This window comes from Chelonia mydas, chromosome 1 (assembly GCF_015237465.2).
Source record: "Chelonia mydas isolate rCheMyd1 chromosome 1, rCheMyd1.pri.v2, whole genome shotgun sequence".
In the NCBI taxonomy this organism is placed as follows: domain Eukaryota; kingdom Metazoa; phylum Chordata; order Testudines; family Cheloniidae; genus Chelonia; species Chelonia mydas.
This window is the reverse complement of record NC_057849.1, coordinates 19,843,629-19,859,167: the sequence shown is the minus strand read 5'-3', so window position 1 is coordinate 19,859,167 and position 15,539 is coordinate 19,843,629.

Sequence of the window (15,539 nt, the reverse complement as noted above, 5' to 3'; positions counted from 1 at the left end):
ACAAACATGAATGAAGAGCAAGAACGTCACTTGCCTTGTGTGTCTACACTGGAGACTGTGGAATATAAAGTGTCCTTGTCTTGCCCTTATTGTGCTATGTTGCTGGTGTGAGAGCAGGGGATAGACAGGGCTCTGCAGGGCCACTGCTCTCCCAGCCCTGCAGAGAGGGGTGGGAAAGGTGTTCAGCTTTGATGGTGTCTTCCAATCGGCTGGCTACGAAAGGTGAGCTAGACTGTTTCTCCATGGGGCAAGTGAGGAGCCAGGGGAGGAACTGTGGCGACCCTGAGAGTCATCGTACATTCTAATTTCTTCCTGAATCGGCTCCTCGGGCAGCACAGCTGCACACTGCCACTTAGACGGGGTTGTAGGTAAGGCCACCATGTGAAGACCGCACTGCATACAGCAAGCCTACTTTAAAAAACTCACTAAGGTTGCAAAGTCAAAAGGTAGGAAATGCCAGCCCCCTTGGCCATATGCTTTAGGATACAGTCTTAGCCCTCTCGCTCTTGCTCTGCCCAGCTCTGCAGAGCTGGCTGGCTGCAGAAAAGGAATGGACCCCTGTGTTGACTCCAGCTTTGTCTCCTGGAGCTCCTGGGAGGCTGTGGTTAAATGCCATAGCCTATGATTATGTTTCTTAGCATGTAAGATGTTTCTTAGACTGAGAGCTCTTTGGCATCAGGGCTATGTCTTCCTGTGTATGGAACAGACCTAGCATGTTGTAGGCGCAACTGGAATACAAATAAATAACATGAGCAACCGAGCATGCCAGGTGTCTCTTGGCACCTCTTTCTAGATAGACATGGCTATTCTGGAATATTCAGGACAGCTTGTAAGCAGCACACCAGCTGAACTCAAAGCCTGCATCTCTGCTACAAGTAAAAATGTGTTTTTGTAACCAGTTTTTGACATATTCATATCAACGATTCACAATAAATATGGTAGAGTTGTCTTACAACATAATGGCTTTCTCCACAATACATCTGTGTTTCAAACATGTTTGTTTATCCCCACCTACTGTAATGCTGAGCTCTGATTGTATTATTGTATCTGGGACAATCCGGGCAGCTATCCCACTGTGCCTCAGCAAGAGAGAGAATGTACCAGCAGTACATTGGGCATTGCCCTCTGGGATATCCTCATACATGGTCCTTGTCTACGTTAGGTTTGTTCTCTACCATTTCTCACAATTACTACAAGTGTTCCAGCTCCATTAATTGTAGCAAGGGTGGAGACCATCATATAGATGAGACAATGGTGACCACTGGCTTTTTGAGCAGCATGTCAAGTAGACCTGCTGTGAGTCAGGTTAGAGATTCATTGGTGATCTCTCGATTTGAGGATGATCTCTACCATGAATTTACATATGGGTCCTGAGATGACTCAAGAGTCTGCTCCTGGAGCTGCAAATCTGCCCACAGAAGGTACAGACATTTTGTGGCAGGCCAGCTGCCTGCTGGGAGAAAGTTCTCTTTTCAGCTTCAAGGGCAAGGCTCCTGGAAGCCGCGGCATGGCCCCACTTCAGCTCCTACACTCTCCAATGGGAGCTGCAGGGACGGTGCCTGCAGATGGGGCAGCGTGCAGAGCTCCCTGGCCACGCCTCCACATAGGAACCGGAGAAGGGGCTGCCACTGCTTCTGGGAGCCACTTGAGTTAAGTGCCGCTCGGAGCCTGCACCCCCGGAGTCTCTCCCCAAGCCCCAACCTCCTGCCCCCGCCCTCATCCCCCTTCCACTCTCCAAACCCCTCGAACCCAGGCCGGAGCACCCTTCTGCACCCCAAACCTCTCATCCCCAGCTGGAACCTGCACCCCTTCCCGCACCCCTGCCCCAGCCCAGAGCACCCTACTACACCGCAAAATCCTCATCCCCAGGCCCACCCCAGAGCTCGCACCCCCTCCTGCACCCCGACTCCAATTTTGTGAGCATTCATGGCCGGCCATACAATTTCTATTCTCCGATGTGGCCCTTGGGCCAAAAAGTTTGCCCACCCCTGGTCTAAAATGACACTGAGGTTCCAGCAATATTTCCTCAGCAAGGAGAAGTAATCAGTTTGGGAGGATACGGGCAAGAATTTTCTCTGCTGTAGATAGGAAGGCAATGCCTCAATAGTTTCCACTCTCCGACTTATCTCCTTTCTTTAACATTGTAACAATGTTGGCATTTCTCAAGTCTTCTGGAATCTTCTCGTTATACCAGATATGAAGACAAAATTTGTGGTGCTTCCTTACCAGTTCTTCACCTCCAAACTTGTAGACTTCATCGGGCATGCATCTGGCCCTGCTGCCTTGTTGTTTTTGGTTTGCATAATGGCTCGTGTTACTTCTTTGAGGCGGGTGGGGGGTCAGCAAGAGATTCTCCTTCATGTCATTGAGGTACAGATTCAATAGTGGCATCAGAGGCAGTTGACTCACTGTTCAGAAGTAACTCTAAATGCTCCTTCCATCTGGCTTTGATGGCTTCGCTGTCCTTAAAATATGTTGACCTGTCTTGGGCTCAGAGTGGTGTGGATCCATGGGAGCATGGACTGTAAATGGCACTTATTGCCTGAAAAAAAACTCCTCATGTCATGTTTATCAGTGTAAAGCTCAATCTTCTTGCGTTTTCTTGCCACCACTTATTTTTGATGTCATGGATTTTCCTTTGGGCTTCAGTCTTGAGTTGCTTGTATGACTCTTTCTTCCGCTCGTGTGATATGTCATTTTGCCACATGTGATGAGCTTTTGTTTTCTGGTCGAGCAGGCCCTGAATCTCAGCATCATTCCCATCAAACCAATGTTGGTAATGGCAGGTGACACAGCCAATGGACTTAGCACATAGAGTCAGGCGGGAGTCAGATCTCTGGAATGGCACTATTGGAAAAGAAGGAGTAGGAAAGGCTAACTCCAATGACATCCTCCTCCTGAACAAATGCGTAGAACATGGCCTGGTCATCATGAACACCCTTTTTAGACAAAGTGAGAAGTATAAGACCACCTGGAGACACCCTCGCTCCAGGCATTGGCATCTTCTTGACTGTGTTATTGTTAGAGCTCAAGATCAGAAGGATGTCCACATCATGGGGGCCATACATAGAACCGATGACTGTTAGACAGACCATCACCTTGTCAGATCAATCATGAATTTCCAGATCGCTTCAAGGCATCACAAGCAAGCAAAATCAGTATGAAAGAAATTCAACGTCAAGACCCTTGAAGATATAGTGACTCGGGAGAAACTTCAGCAGTGTCTCCAAGAGAAGTTTGCCACTATGCCTTCAGCAGATGATGATAATGAACATTTCTGGAGGGGATTAAAGACTGTCATTCTCTCGGCATGTGCTGTGCTGTTACTGGACTTGTCACATAAGGAATCCAGTGAACTAAAGTATCATTCCTTCTCTTTAACCGATGCTGCTGTGTGCTGCCCTGAAAAATAAGAGGGAAAAGGTGCATTTGCAAAGAAATTGTGATAAGCCCTTTGAATCTGCTCTTATTGATCCCCCTGTGACTTTGTTTTAAAACTTGGTATGGTTCTTGGGAAGCTGACATGTAGGTGCTGCACTGTGTTAATACAATATCTCACCAGAGGTGAAACCATAAACCCCATTTTATTTTTAAAACAGGGAGAGCTGGACCAGGGGGACGGTCCGTGCTGCCATTGAACATTTCATTGAACTTTTCTATAGATTGTAACAGCATGAGCCTCTTAAGTTTTTTCCTTAAAAAAAATCTGACAGTTTGGTTAACTGCTGCGAGAGACAGGGGAGATAATAAACAGAAAGGACTCAGTTAAAATTGCCACTTTCTTTAACTTTGGTTAAATTCATCCTTTTATTTGTTAGGCAAAATAGCAATGGGAATGGCGCACTGTCTGTTACCATATTAAACACCCTCATTAAAGAGGTCACATTACCTAGGGTTGCCTGAGAAAAAGACATCTACTACACACTGAGAAAAGCCCTACGTTAGTTAATAGCACCAGGCACCTGTTGCTTGCCTTTCACTCCCATGAAGATGAAAAAACAGACATATAAGCCTACCCTTAGCATGCACACTGTGATATTGGGAAGAACTATTAAAATGCTGAGGGACCATTGCTCTGCCTGCATGCAGACATACAAGGACATGCGAGATCCATTAAAATTGTGCGCAAAATTAGAGAAGGATTGTCACCTGCAGGGGAGCGAGGCATCCCTTTTCTGAGGCAGACTGTAAGCATTGCTATTTGGAGGGCAGTGGGTGGGACAAGCAGGCTATGTGGGGCTGTTACTCCCAATAAGGTAGGTGGTATGGTATTAGGCACTGTGCCTTTAAGGACTAAGCTTCCCAGAGACTGGAGCGGGAGTAAGGGGTGTGTGCTGTTACGTTCTTATTATCGACAGCCAGTTGAATGAGCATATAGTAAATTACTACCTGAAAAAGGCCATTTATTTAGGTGCCTATGTATGACTCCAGTTTCATCAATATTTGAACATTTTAGCCTAAATCATTCAGGCTCAACTGAAACAGCATTCAGATTTGCCCATAAAGATTGTGATCCCAGGTTGAATCCAAAGTTTTGTTACAAATTTTCATGTGTCTGCATTAAATAAGTGGGATAAATGAGGAAACCCCCAAAGATCCAGAGGAATGCAAAGTGGCAGATTTAAACAGGAGAAGCACCATTATGTGTCCTTCAGAACAAGTTCCCTGTTCTTGACTAAATGTTGATATATTTTGATGGCTTAAAATAAAAGCTGAAGTTCAAAGGAAAGCTATTTCTTTTTTCTTGTTTTGTTGTAGCAGTAGAAATTGTTGATTTTTCATGAAAGCCCAATATAGAGCCGCTTATCTATCCTTTTCTGGGAGAAATTGATTCTTTCTGAAGTTATTCTTTTGGTCTTTGTGTTAATATTTTCATTTCTACTAGAATTACAACAGGGCAGAGCTGTTGTTGAAAGTGTATAATGTATTAAAATTATATTCAGGATTCAATATTTTACAGTTCCTGTCTTCAGACTCAAACAGCATCTATGCCCAGCACCCTACTGGTAAATATATTTTCTTTGATCACTGCTGCATTAGTGATTTGAGTGATAAATATTACATCAACAGATACTTTTCCTTTTGTCTGCTCAGCATGAGGTTTTCAAATAAAAGACACTTACTTTCAGGCCAAACAAATTTTTTTTGTACTATCTATTTTGCTTTTCTATTTGGGCTACATTTGCATAACTAAATTGAGCTTTTATGCCCTCGAGAATGGGAAAGATGGAATTTGAGCCCCTTAAGCATTTTCAAAGGAGCATATTTTCAAAGCGTTGGGCTCACCAGAAGTTGCACCTGTAGGGAGGGTAGTAGAATGGGCAAGGCCAGGAGACAAAATCCTCCCTGGAATTTCCCAAGAAGGGGAACAGCTGGAGTCTATGGGGCACCTATATGTTTGCACCATAAATTGTACCTGCTAATGGTCCCACCAGGTGGCCCATCCATACCAGTTGCCTTGTCTCAGCAGATCAGCTATTTACGTACTGTAGCTAGAGACAGACCAGTTTTCACTTGGGAGCCATTTGTGCCAACTTGGCACTGCTGCAGTATCATGCTTCCACCCTTCATGAGGGACAGCCTGACTCAGAACACACAGGGAAAATGAGGAGTAGGTGGCTCACGGCACCTGAGAATACCACAAAGCCTGTGGAAACTTACTGGAGAATCATAGAATATCAGGGTTGGAAGGGACCTCAGGAGGTCATCTAGTCCAACCCCCTGCTCAAAGCAGGACCAATCCCAATTTTTGCCCCGGATCCCTAAATGGCCCCCTCAAGGATTGAACTCACAACCCTGGGTTTAGCAGGCCAATGCTCAAACCACTGAGCTATCCCTCCCCCCAAAGGGTGTTGGGTGTTGTGCTTGCAGCGTTGTGCTGGGATAAGTTGGGATAAGTTCTGCCAGCCCTATGGACACCCTATGGATTTGACCACTTGCCCATCTGTAACAGAATCACAAATATGGAGATTAAATAGATGTTTGAGGCTTTGTACCTAGTTCATTACCCTGCCCAGGAAGGATTTTTCCCTACAGCACATTGAATAGTTTTATTTGGTCAAGGTTGCAATGCACAAGCAATAAGTTGGAACAGTAATAAAAGTGAAAATCCTTAATAATAATATTTCCCTTTTGGTCAAGCTGGAGCTGAAATTCAGGGTCTTGCAAGGAGAAATATGTTAGGTATTTCTTTGGTGTAATTATTTATTTACAAAATGGACACAAGTCTTGTTCCTCTAAACAACATTAAAAGCAAAACTGCATCTACATAACTATCTTCTGTAGAAGACTCAGATCAGGCACTTCTGCCCTATCCCAATAATTATTTATTATTATTATGTATTGTTTGTATTCCCATAGCAATTAGAAGCCCCAGTCATGGAGCAAGACCCCTTTGTGCTAGGCTCTGCACAAACACGGGAAAAAAGACAGTCCCTGCCCCAAAGAGCTTACAACCTAACTGTAAGACAAGAGATAACAGATGGATAGAGATGGACGGGGGAGTACAAAAAAACCAATGAGACAACATTGGTCAGCATGATTGGCTGTGATGTCAGCACACTGGATGTTTAGCTGTTGTCAAGTTTTTTGTGGGCATCACGGCAGAGTAGAGTTTTACGGAGAGACTTGAAGGAGGATAACGAGGTAGCTTTGTAGAGAAACAGCTCTCTTGCCTCTGTTTCTCTCCAGGGACCCACACAGACTCTCAGGAAAACACAGACTCCTTTGCTCAGTGTCCACACAACATTTTGCCCCAGCCCCTGAGTATGAAATGTATGAAACGCTGTTAGCTCCGCAGTCCCCTCTGGGCCACATGATACTGCCATGTGGTTCTGGGCATCAGCCATCTTCTTTGTCTGCACCTGTTTTTCTACACAAACACACTTCCATGCATCTTCTTTACTGAGGTCTGTGATTGCCTTAGGATCAGAGGCTCTAAAGAGCAGGCCATCAATACCCCTTTCCCAACAGTAATAATAACCCCAGCAAAAATACTTGTCACAAACATCTAGCAGAGTCAGGACTGGTTTTGCAACTTATTGGAAGGATGGTTCCTCTAACAACACAGTGCCCCTAAGGATGACCCAGTTGGTGGCTCAGAGAGCTGTGTGTCATCCCCAATGCCTTAGACTTTCCCCAGTTGGTCATAGAATCATAGAATTATAGAATATCAGGGTTGGGAGGTGTTAGGATATAGATATTCAGGCCTGTCTGTAAAGGCCTGTACTCTAAGAATTTAGGTGTATTCTTATCACTTAGCTAATTATAGAGGTATAAAAGAAAGAATCAAAATCACTGTCTGCAGGTGTAAGGTCCTTTTCTTACTGTGACAGTCTGAGGCCCTGTTCTTAGGCTAAGGCCTTTGGTTAAGCAGCAGTGGCAGCCATAAGCTGGGAAGTGACCGGTCACATCCTCACATTCCAAACTAGTCACATTGAAATAAGGTGCTATTGGACTGTTAGGAATACAATCCTGTCCTGATAATGCCTATCGCCTCCAGAGAAAGGGAAGTGCCTAGAAGATGTAAAAGGAAACTTAGTTTGATAGCATCCTGTCTGGCAAGAACTCACTTATCAATAGCTGGGATGTGAAATCCTCACTTCTGTATTGTTTTGTCATTATATTTCCCACTTTGCTATTGTTTGTTTGTATAATCTCTGTCTGGTTCTGTGATTGTTCCTGTCTGCGCTATAATTAATTTTGCTGGGTGTAAACTAATTAAGGTGGTGGGATATAATTGGTTACATAATCGTGTTACAATATGTTAGGATTGGTTAGTTAAATTTCAGGAAAATGATTGGTTAAGGTATAGCTAAGCAGAACTCAAGTTTTACTATATAATCTGCAGTCAATCAGGAAGTGGGTGAGTGTGTGTGGAGGAAATAGGAACAGGGAATGGGGGTAGGGAAATTGGAATCATGTTTGGCTAAGGGCAGGAATGGGAACAGGGACACAGGTGTAAGGCTCTGTGGTGTCAGAGCTGGGAAGGTGGACACTAAGGAAGGAAACTGGAATCATGCTTGCTGGAAATTCACCCCAATAAATGTCGAATTGTTTGCACCTTTGGACTTCGGGTATTGTTGCTCTCTGTTCATGCGAGAAGGACCAGGGAAGTAAGTGGGTGAAGGAATAAGCCCCCTAACAGGAGGGACCTCAGGAGGTCATCTAGTCCAACCCCCTGCTCATGCCTTTATGCCTTTATGGAATCTTGAACCATTTGAGGTAATTCCCCTCCTTTTGGGGAGATTTTCACCCCAAAGATATATAGTTATCCTATACTCCCATTATCATCCATTGGACAAGAGTGAATATTCCTATTAATGTCATGTAGCCTTTCCTTATAGCATATGTCAGGCTTTCTAAACACTTACTCATTTTTTAAAAAACATTCTGAAGTTCCTCCATATGCTGACACCTTTTGGGCACAGATCTCCCCATGCAGATTTGCCAGAGCTGTACAGAAATGGACTATCACCTTCCTTCCCCATGATACGATGCCTCTGCAATAGGAAGCCCAAAATTGCATTCACCTCATGCCATCACATCACATTGCAATTTTAGATGTAATTTGCTATCCGCTATCTCCCTTAGGTTGCTCTCAGCATTATTGCTTCTGGATTTCTCCTTACCTTTGAATGTACGTGTTGTGTATTATTTTACTCCACTTCTACATTGATTAGCTTGCATTTGTCAATGACATTTCATTTTGATATTTCCTAACTGTATGTCTGACCTCTTGAGGTCATTTGCTCTCTGTGGTGTTTACAACAATTTCACATAAAACACAATTTACAAACAAACTGTTTTTTCTTCCTTCTAATGCATAGAGAAGGCTAGAAATGTTTTTTCTCGTATTGCTACCTTAGAAGCATGAGGAATGTCAACTCTGCTCTTCTCTGCTTTGACTGGAGGACTTCTCTGGGGTCTTGCATGACTTTCATTGGTTGGTCTCCCACCTTTATCACCTCAGGTCAGATTTTTAAAGCATTAGGTGCCAAAAGATACTGGTAGGCACCTAATGGGATTTTATGTGGTTTATGCTCTTAGTTCTAGAATTCAGGGGTTCAGTCACAGGCAAACACGTTGTTACACCTATAGTATTTTGAGTGCTGATACACCCCTCAGTCAGATGGCAACATTTGAATGTTTGTACAGAGACACATATCCTCCTTTGGAACAAAAGGGGTTGAATCACTATCCGATAACTCCATTGACTGCAGTAGAGATAGACCAGGGATGGTTTTGGCACAAGGGGCTGGATTTTTACAAGCACTAAGAGCCAGATTCACAAAATTAATTTGGCCCCTAAAAAGGCAGATAAGCGCTTAGTGGAATTTTCAACAGCACTTAAGCTAGTTAGGCACCTAAATCCCCTTAACTTCAATGGGCATTAGACATCTAGCTTGCTTAGGTGCTTTAGAAAAACCAACTAGATGCCTATCTTCACCCATAGGCATCTAATAGCTGTAAAAATCTGGCCCCTATCTCTTGTATAGCACTTTTCATCCATGGCTATCAAAGCATGTTAGGTACATATCATCATCCCCAGAATGGTGGGGCTGTTGAATCTTTACCAAAGGATTTCCTTTTTCAAACATGTTAGCTCTTGGTAGCAAACAAGAAAGATATTTAAACTGTCTGTATAAAAATCCCTTCTCAACTCAATTGCTCAACATTCACCTTCTTGGCTTTTGTGATGCCATCAGTGGTGTGCCCTCAGTGTATGCCAGGAATGTATTGCATACCCAAGGACCTGCTGTGTCCGCAGGACAATTCCATCCAGCTCCTGAATGTGTGAACAAAATGGCATCCTCCACATAGCGTGATCTGGCATGCGCCATACATACGAGGTCACATCACATGAAGAATGCCATTGTGCATGCAAGTGTACAATTGCATACCTGACTAAAAATATGACATTTTGGCACACCCCTGGAGGCCATCATTTCACTAGTTCTCCAGTTAGTAAAAATCTTGCATCCTACACAAAACCTGACATTCTAATTTTAAAACAACTAACACCCCCCCCCCCCCAATAAAACCGAAACAACCTTTTAGGCCTTGTTTATTCATCATAAAGAAGCCAGAAATAGGATGAGCCCAATCTGTTTCCAGAGAGTAATTTGGTCATCTCTAGGGTCTCTTTGCTAACACAAAAAAGGAAGCTGTCTGAAGCCTGCATCCCAAGCAAGGGCAAAAAATTAGTAGGGAAGGGCTGCAGACCAAACTGGATGAACAATCATCTCAAACAGTTTAATAGGAGAAAGAAGAAAGCCTACAAGGAATGGAAGATTCAAAGGATCATCAAGGAAAGCTGCCTCTTGAAGGTCAAAAAGTGTAGGGAAGAGGTGAAAACTGCTAAAAGCTAGGAAGGGTTGGAACTTGGAAATTAAAACCAATAATAAAAGGTTCTTTAGCCAGATAAATAAAAAGAAAACAAGGAAAGAAGAAGTGGTATTGCTAAGCATTGAGGATGGGATGGAGATTAAAGATTATCTAGGCATGGTTCAACACCTAAACAAATACTTGGCCTCAGTTTTTAATAAGAGCATTGAGAAGCTTGGGAGCAGTGGCAGGGTGGCTAATGAGAACAAGGATATGGAAGTAGAAATTACCAGATCCAAGGTGGAGGCCAAACTTAATGGAACTAAATAAGGGGGAATAGATAATCTCCATCCAAGAATATTAAAGGAACTGGCAGATGAAATTGCAAACTCAATAGCAAGTAAGGTTTCAGAGTAGCAGCCGTGTTAGTCTGTATCCGCAAAAAGAAAAGGAGTACTTGTGGCATCGGATGCATCGGATGAAATGAGCTGTAGCTCACGAAAGCTTATGCTCAAATAAATTTGTTAGTCTCTAAGGTGCCACAAGTACTCCTTTTCTAATAGCAAGTAAGTATTTGATACAGTTTCACATGGGAAATTATGAGTTAAATTGGAGAAGATGGGGTAAAAACCTTGACCTTGATAAGGTTATGGAGAGGGCTGTATGATAAGATTCCCTACAATGGCAAATGACCCGTCCGCGACTGCTATTAGCAAATATCACCAACAACCTGAGATGTGATGCTAGATGGGGAGGTCTCTGAGTTACTACAGAGAATTCTTTCCCAGGTGTCTGGCTGGTGGGTTTTGCCCGCATGCTCAGGGTCTAACTCAGAGGTGGGCAAACTACGGCCTGCAGGCCACATCCGGCCCATGGGACCCTCCTGCCTGGCCCCTGAGCTCCTGGCCCGGGAGGCTAGCCCCCTGCCCCTCCCCTGCTGTTCCCCCTCCCCCGCAGCCTCAGCTCACTGCGCTGCCGGCACAATGCTCTGGGCGGCCAGCTCCTGCTGGGCAGCGCAGCTGCAGAGCCGTGTCCTGACCCGGTGCTCTGTGCTGCGCGGTGGCGTGGCTGGCTCCAGCCGGGCAGTGCGGCTGCCCGTCCTGGTGCTCTGGGCAGCGCGGCTGTAGCGCCACCAGCCACCGGTGCTCCAGGCAGCGCGATAAGGGGCGGGGGGGGGGGGGGTTGGATAGAGGACAGGGAGTTCGGGGTGGTGGTCAGGAGGCGGGGGTTTGGATAGGGGTCGGGACGATCAGAGGGCGGGGAAGAGGGGGGTTGAATGGAGGCAGGGGTCCCGGGGGAGCAGTCAGGAAGGAGAGAGGGGGTTGGATGGGGTAGTCGGGGGCAGGGGTTCCAGGGGCAGTCAGGGAGAAGGGGTGGATGGATGAGGTAGGGGTCCTGGGGGGGCAGTCAGGAATGAGAGGAGAGGTTGGATGGGGTAGTGGGGGGCATTCAGGGGCGGGGTGTCCAGGGGTGGTCAGGGGACAGGGAGGGGTGGATGGGGCAGGGGTCCATCAGGGTACAAGGAACGGGGGGGTTGGATGGGGCAGGAGTCCCAGTGGGGCCGTCAGGGGGTGAGAAGCGGGGCAGGTCAGATAGAGGGTGGGGGCCAGGCTATGCCTGGCTGTTTGAGGACGCACAGCCTCCCCTAACCGGCCCTCCATACAATATCGGATACCCGATGTGGCCCACAGGCCAAAAAGTTTGCCCGCTCCTGGTCTAACTGATCACCACCATATCTGGGGTCAAAAAGGAATCTTCCCAGGTCAGCTTGGCGGAAATACTGGGTTTTTTTTTTTTTTTGGGGGGGGGGGGGGCGGGCTGCCTTCCTCTGCTGTGTGGAGCATGGATCACTTACTGGTTTGAGCTACAGTAAATGGTGTCAAGCATCAGAGGGGTAGCCGTGTTAGTCTGGATCTGTAAAAGTGGCAAAGAGTCCTGTGGCACCTTATAGACTAACAGACGTAGTGGAGCATAAGCTTTCGTGGGTGAATACCCACTTCGTCGGTGGACTCTCTGTAACTTGAGGTCTTTCAAATCTTGATTTAAAGGCTTCAGTAACACAGCCAACGGTTATGGCCTACTACAGGAGTGGGTGGGTGAAATTCTGCAGCCTGCAATGTGCAGGAGGTCCGACTAGATAATCATGATGGTCCCTTCTGACCTTAAAGGCTATAAATCTATGAGCTGCTTAATACAATGCATGCAATGTAAGCGTGCATGTTCCATGCCTCACCACTAGAGGGCATCTGTATGTAGCCAGATCCCACAGCCGCTGAATAAAGGAGCAGGTTACTTAGCTCCCTGTCCATGTCCGAATTGGCAGGTTCCTGGGGTCAGATGTAACAGATCTAACAGTGGCATCGAGGAGGCTGGGCTCATGCTGCAGCTGTTGTTTTAACTGGCTTCCACACCTCCTATTTATATACTCCTCCCCCTCCCCATGCATTCCCATTGGTTCTGTTCTCAGAGGTGGTTCTGAGTGTGTCCTGCCAGTCTCCTTGCCCACAATGGAAGTAACCCACATAGCTTCAAACAGCTGATGAGCACACCTAGTGCCTCCCACATCCAATTTCTGGATGACTCCAGACCATCTGGCAGAGTCACCCAGCCCGGCTCTGTCAAGACTACAGACACACAGAGTACCCCAAAACAAAACTAGCTAGTGAACAGGAGGAGCAAATAGGGGAGTTTTGTGAGGGTGTTCTCCAGGTGAAGAAGGAGTGACTATGCAACCCTGGGGATGAGTTTGTTGTCTGATAATTTGTTTGTTGCTGTGTGCCTGATTGATGGAAGTTTATAGTGAGGGAGCTTGGGAACGGATGTACCTAACAATCTCTTAACTTAGGCCTATAACACCCCCCCTCCAAGAAAAACAACCCCCCAACCTCCCCATTCCTCAAAGAACAAACAAACAAACAAACAAACAAACAAACAAACAGAGAGTAAAAATAATGCAGGCAGAAGTCCAGTAGCAGAATGGGGGCTATCCAGTTTATTGCACTGAATGCAGGATGTATAATTACCTGCCTTGTGGGCAGGTGGCATATGTTTGCATTCAGTGCAGGCAACTCGTGGCCCTCAGAGACTGAGTATGGGCTCTTGAGACCAGAGTGGCTGAACTAGAGGAGCTAAGAGAGACAAAGAGAGGTACATAGACATAGACTTTCTGGGACACAGTAGAGTGGTGCCATCCCCAGTTCTGACAGCCTGTTGAGGAGGATGAAAGTCTTGGGGAAGGGGAACATCAAGCTGGAGCAGAGGGAAATGTTTCCATAGTTGGGATCCTCCTTCCAGATGATGTCATGGTATCCTCTTGCACTGAAGATATCTCTCTGAGGGAAGAGTCCCTTCCTCTGCTTTGTGGGTTTGTACAGGTCTGTGTAGTCAGGTCTCAGGCAATCAGCTCCCGGGATGTACTTCCCCCTCACGGCAGCTGTCTGCTCCCTGTCACTGCCTGCCTCGGAACTGCTCTGCTCCCCTTTTAAAAGCACTATCCAGCTTGTGAAGGCCTTGTAGGTGTGTCTGGGTGGGGAGCTGTTCCTTAACCCCTTGCTCTCCACTGTGGGGTTTGTAAACCTCATTACACGCCCACACTTTGAATATCGTTTACAGTTCTGGTCACCCCATCTCAAAAAGGACATATTAGAATTGGAGACAGTACAGAGAGGAGTAACAAAAAATGATGAGGGTTATGGAATAGCTTCAATACAAGGAAGAGATTAAAAAGACTGGGACTGTTAAGCTTAGAAGAGAAACGACTGAGGGGAGATATGATAGAGGTCTATAAAATCATGAATAGCGTGGAGAAAGTAAGTATTATTTATGCCTTCACAAGAACCAGGGGTCACCCAATGAAATTAATGGGCAACAGGTTTAAAACAAACATAAGATAGTACTTCATCACACAACACAAAATCAATCTGTGGAACTCATTGCCAGGGGATGTTATGAAGGCCAAAATTATAACTGGGTTTAAAAAAAACTGGCTAAGTTCATGGAGGATAGGTCCATCAATGGCTATTAGCCAAGAGGATCAGGGACTCAATCCCGTTTTCTGGGTGTCCCTACATCTCTGACTGCCAGAAGCTGGGACTGGATGACAGAGAACGTATCATTCGATAATTGCTCTGTTCTGTTCATTCCCTCTGAAGCATCTGGCACCTGCCACTGTCAGAAGCCAGGATACTGGGCTAGATGGATTATAGAATTATAGAATCATAGAATATCAGGGTTGGAAGGGACCTCAGGAGGTCATCTAGTCCAACCCCCTGCTCAAAGCAGGACCGATCCCCAATTAAATCATCCCAGCCAGGGCTTTGTCAAGCCTGACCTTAAAAACTTCTAAGGAAGGAGATTCCACCACCTCCCTAGGTAACGCATTCCAGTGTTTCACCACCCTCCTAGTGAAAAAGTTTTTCCTAATATCCAACCTAAACCTCCCCCACTGCGACTTGAGACCATTATTCCTTGTTCTGTCATCAGCTACCACTGAGAACAGTCTAGAGCCATCCTCTTTGGAACCCCCTTTCAGGTAGTTGAAAGCAACTATCAAATCCCCCCTCATTCTTCTCTTCCGTAGACTAAACATCCTCAGTTCCCTCAGCCTCTCCTCATAAGTCATGTGTTCCAGTCCCCTAATCATTTTTGTTGCCCTCCACTGGATGCTTTCCAATTTTTCTACATCCTTCTTGTAGTGTGGGGCCCAAAAATGGACACAGTACTCCAGATGAGGCCTCACCAATGTCAAATAGAGGGGAACGATCACTTCCCTTGATCTGCTGGCAATGCCCCTACTTATACATCCCAAAATGCCATTGGTCTTCTTGGCAACAAGGGCATGCTGTTGACTCATATCCAGCTTCTCGTCCACTGTAACCCTTAGGTCCTTTTCTGCAGAACTGCTGCCTAGCCTAGTCCCTAGTCTGTAGTGGTGCATTGGATTCTTCCGTCCTAAGTGCAGGACTCTGCACTTGTCCTTGTTGAACCTCATCAGATTTGTTTTGGCCCAATCCTCCAATTTGTCTAGGTTCCTCTGTATCCTATCCCTACCCTCCAGCATATCTACCTCTCCTCCCAGTTTAGTGTCATCTGCAAACTTGCTGAGGGTGCAATCCACACCATCCTCCAGATCATTTATGAAGATATTGAACAAAACCAGCCTGAGGACCGACCCTTGGGGCACTCCACTTGATACCGGCTGCCAACTAGACATG